This window comes from Macrobrachium nipponense, chromosome 1 (assembly GCF_015104395.2).
Source record: "Macrobrachium nipponense isolate FS-2020 chromosome 1, ASM1510439v2, whole genome shotgun sequence".
Taxonomy (NCBI): Eukaryota; Metazoa; Arthropoda; class Malacostraca; order Decapoda; family Palaemonidae; genus Macrobrachium; species Macrobrachium nipponense.
Window position 1 is genome coordinate 163,701,965 of NC_087200.1, and position 5,000 is coordinate 163,706,964.

Genomic DNA, 5,000 nt, shown 5'->3' on the forward strand with positions numbered 1-5,000 from the left:
TGTTATATCAAGGTAATTTTTCTGATAAAAGATCTCGCCGGTCTAATGTAAATGAGAGAGAGAGAGAGAGAGAGAGAGAGAGAGAGAGAGAGAGAGAGAGAGAGAGAGTTTACGATTCCTTTGGCAATCATTTCATGAGATTTAAACGTTCCTGTTATTCGGGAACTGACCTCGTCTCCCACCCACCCAGGGCCCCTCTCCTCCCCAACCGCCGAATTAGTCCGTCCTAATTCTCTTTACCAATTACGTCAACGAATTGCCTGATAGTTAACTCTCCATGTGAAGTGCAACGACTATCAAACCGTCGTTTTACCTTAATCAGCGAGTTCCCATTTCGATTCGAGCGCCTTTTTCCGCTAACCGAACATTTTAACTCATTTAGTGATCTAAAATCTAAAGATTACTATGCAATGCACTTCCGAGTTTTAGCTGAAGGAGTAAATTTATTTCTTACATATATTTAACGAGAGAGGACGAGTCGTTGTTAAATGTGTTTCTAAATTTTTAGCGAGAAACCAGAGCTGAAATGCATAATCTTATTCTCCAGCTCTTTCGTTAAACAACATAACGGCCGTCTGAGTGCTCATAAAAAAAATTGGGATTATTAATCTTGTAAGTTCTTATTACAGATCTTTTTAGTAAGTTGTATACTAAGAAAAGTAATTATTATAATTTAGGTTAAAATTTTTCAGAATAAATGACTTCCTTTTCGTCTGTTTCTACCAATATGTTTAGTAATAAACGTTTACCTTTGAAAAGTAAATCCGCAAACCAAAAGCCGCTCCATTGTTATGGAACCTTCATTTGATTTTCTATGCATAAGAAACAAGAAAAAAAAATGCGCGAAAGTTTCTTATGTGCAATCGAGTTTTCTGTACGACGTATAATGCTTTATAAAACCATCACCTACGACCGGTAGCGCTTCAGTTGCTTTACAGATGCGGTAGAGTGAGGGTGCGTCATACGCCCCTAGAACGTGATGCCAGGTACGCGATCCATGGCTAACTTTAACCTTGAATAAAATAAAAACTACTGAGGCCAAAGGGCTAAAATTTGGTGTGTGATGATTGGAGGGTGGATGATCAAAAAGCAATTTGCAGCACTCTCGATCTGAGGGCGAGCAGAATCAAGTCCGGACGGATGGACAAAGCGACACAATAGTTTTCTTTTACAAAAATACATACTTACAGAAAATACAGGACTATACAGACGCACGTGCATTTAAATTTTTTTGCGATTATCAAAAATAAAATATTACTTTTCAATCCAAGACTGGTGACATAAATTTTCCATAAGTACGATAAACGTTAGTCAAGTCAAAACTTTCACCAATGCCACTGATAAACCTTAGCACCATATGAACTTGACGTCATAAATCCTATGTTTTCATATTGTTGCCTTTTTAAGTGAGATTTTATGTAAACTCCTGTGAAAAAAAGGACTAAATTCTCGTCACCTTATATCAGTGAGAGACGCAGCTTTAAATACATCACATAAAGTTTATTTGTAACGTATTTTCAATTGAATGTGTTTTTCATGAACTTAGTTTTAAGTTCATGAAGCAGCAAAAAACCTGAAGTTAAAGAATGATGTTGAAATGACTTCGTCTGCTGTAAGTAGCTGAATCGAACCCTTTCAGAAACGAATTACAGATCTTTTGATTTTTTATATCAAGTGAATGGCAACAGATATAACCCAGGCTCAGTTCATGTCAGAAAATGCGAATAAAAATGCGCGTGGCAAAAACAGCATTGTAACATCAGTCTCTAACTTTGTGATATCGCTCTACAGGAGGTTATGAACGCTAAAAAAAAAGGTTAGCGGACTTAGTGGGTACTTACTAGATACTGAAAGAGTACCAATAACAGTAGTTGGCGTTACAATCGCACAGCTAATAATTTTAGAAATCGACAACACGGCAATAAACTGAAACGTTAAAGCTTATTTTCCAACTTTTTATCGCTTTTTAAGGAAATCTGTTTCCAAAAAAATATTACAAAGGGAAAATTAACTTGAGAGAGAGAGAGAGAGAGAGAGAGAGAGAGAGAGAGAGAGAGAGAGAGTTAGGTCTGAGTAACAAGATGATAAAAGCATGTCAGTTTCTTTGAAACTTTAATGGGAAGTCATTCAGTTTCAAATAGGGGGTGGGTTAGGGAGAGTAAGAACGGCGTTGGAAGGAAGGAAAGGAGCGGGATAGGAGAAGGAGGATGAGTGAGAGGAGGGGTTGGAAGAACGGAAAGAGGACCAGGAGGGGGAAGAAGTATCCTAATCTTGTTCGAATGCTTTCCAATTAAACTTTGGAAATATCTCACCGTGTGGTTCGAAGATACAGTTTGACAGAGCAATGGACGCAATCAAGGATAGAAGGCAAGCACCAACACACGGACACAAGCCCGATATACAGACACACCTGACCATGACAGAGAGAGAGAGAGAGAGAGAGAGAGGAACTTTCAAAGATATTGTGTTCAGAAAACACAATACTGTAAAGCCTCGTTGACACGGAGCTAGTTTAGTAGCTACTAGTGCACGTTGGCTTACCCGACAGGTAAAGTGTTGACACTAGGATAGTTTGGTGGGAAACTATTTGCAGCTAGTAGCCATCAAAATGTCCAGTCATGGATGTAGCGATTGATGCTGCAGTTGTTTCAATCTCATTTATTATCATCACTTTTATGTAGTAAATGAGGAAAAGCAAAAGTATTTAATTTGGCCTCCAGATATTCCTAAATATGTCTAGGTATTAATTCAATCTGCATTGTAATTTGTTTACTGACAGGAAATAAAATGAAGTATGCTACAACAGAAACTTAGCAAATTTGAGGATAAAGCCCACCTTACTATTACATTTCGAAGGAAGACGTCAACTTTCTTGAACCATGACAGTTGAGGTTGGTAAATGTCATCTAATCCTCCTCCACTTTTTTTTGAGTTTTCAATTTACGCCAGTTCTTGTCTACAGACGTTTTTGATAACCTTAATATTCTTCCTTAAAAAAATAGACGTTGGAAACGTGAAGGCCTTCCTTGATTGAAGTTTCGGCTAACATATTCACAAGCATGTCACACTTGTTCCTGTTCATGTAATGAGGGTGCCTTACATCCCACAGGCATTCTTATACTTCATATAATTGCAAATACGTGGAAATTTAATCTGCATTCCCCTTATTGCACATATTTGCGTTGGAGAAGATGATAACTGTCCATCAACGCGGCAACTTCGCGTTGACACTGGGACAGATGTGGTCGCTAGTGGGTCACATGACCAGCAAGTAGCTAGTAAAGTAGCAGGGACATTAACTTCACTTACCACTATCCCGGGCTATACCTGGAAGCGGCAAGCTTGCTAACTTGTCTTTGACATTGGGCAAGTAGAGGGGTAGTTCACAGACGCAGTTCCTCTCTAGACGAGTCGGTTGCATACTCGTCTACCGATCTAGTAGCCCGAGTTTGCTCCCAGCTGCAGCCAACCCTGAATCACAGGAATGTATTTTTGGTAATAAGAAATTCATTTCTCGATATAATGTGGTTCGGATCCCACAATAAGCTTCAGGTCCCATTGCTAAGTAACCAAATGGTTCGTAGCAACACAAATAAAATTCTAATCCTTCGCGCCAGCCCTAGGAGAGCTGTTAGTCACCTCAGTGATCTGGTTAAACTAAGATATACTTACTTATTAACAGGTATCATCAGTGGAAGGCTATACAACTACCTAGTACCTAGAGGATACAAACACCATACCACACCAACAGAAAGGCTGTAGAGAGAAGTGTAGGGGCACAAAAGACCAACTCCTGATAACAAAATGGTAATGAAAAATAGTAAGAGAAGGAGAACCTACCTAAGCATGGCATGGATTGACTGCAAGAACGGCTTTGACATGATACTGCACACGTCAAATAGAACGCCTGAAAATATATGCAGCAGAGTAAAACATCATCAGCTTCCTAAAACAACTGGAATACAGTACTTACAAACTCTGGGATAAGTTTAGAAGAAGTTAATATTAGGAGAGGAATCTTTCAAGGTGACTCACTGTCCCCATTAATCTTTGTAGTAGCCATGGCAAAAGTACTGCAAAAGATGGATGCTGGCTACCAAATCACGGAAGGAGGCAGCAAAATTAACCATCTGATGTTCCTGGACGACACTAATATGTATGGCATGAGCATCAAGGAGTTAGATACCCTAATCCAGACTGTAAGGACTGTGTCTGTGGACATTAGGATGGAGTTTGGAATAGGAAAATGCGTCTTGGTCAACATACAAAAAGGCAACGTGACAAGGACTGAAGGGATAAAGCTACCCGAAGGAAATTGCATCAGACACATAAATGAGACAGGATACAAATACCTGGGATTAATAGATGAAGGATACGATCAGGAAAGAATATATGCAGAGACTTAAAGCAATACTCAAGTCAAAACTCAACGCCAGAAACATGATGAAAGCCATAAACACATGGCCAGTACCAGTAATCAGATACAGTGCAGTAGTAGAGTGGACGAAGGCTGAACTCAGCAGTATAGACCAGAAAACTAGGACACACATGGCAATACACAAAATACTACATCCAAGAGCAAATACAGACAGATTATACATAACACAAAAGGACGGAGGAAGAGGTCTACTAAGCATAGAGGACTGTCAATATCAAGAGCACAGCTCTGGGGCAATACCTAATAACCAGTGAAAGACTACTTGCTAGGGAGTGTATGGGGAAGAAGACTGATAAAATATATGGAGACCCAGAAATATACAGACAAGAGAATGAAAAACAGAACAGAAGAATGGCACAGCAAACCAATACATGGACAGTACATGAGACATACTAAAAAACTGGCCAGCAATTAAACATGGCAATGGCTACAGAGGGGAGAACTCAAGAAGATAACAGAAAAAATGCTAACAGCGCCACAAGATCAGGCCCTAAGAACCAGATATGTCCAAAGAAAAATAGATGGAAATAACATTTCACCCCTATGCAGGAAGTGCAATATG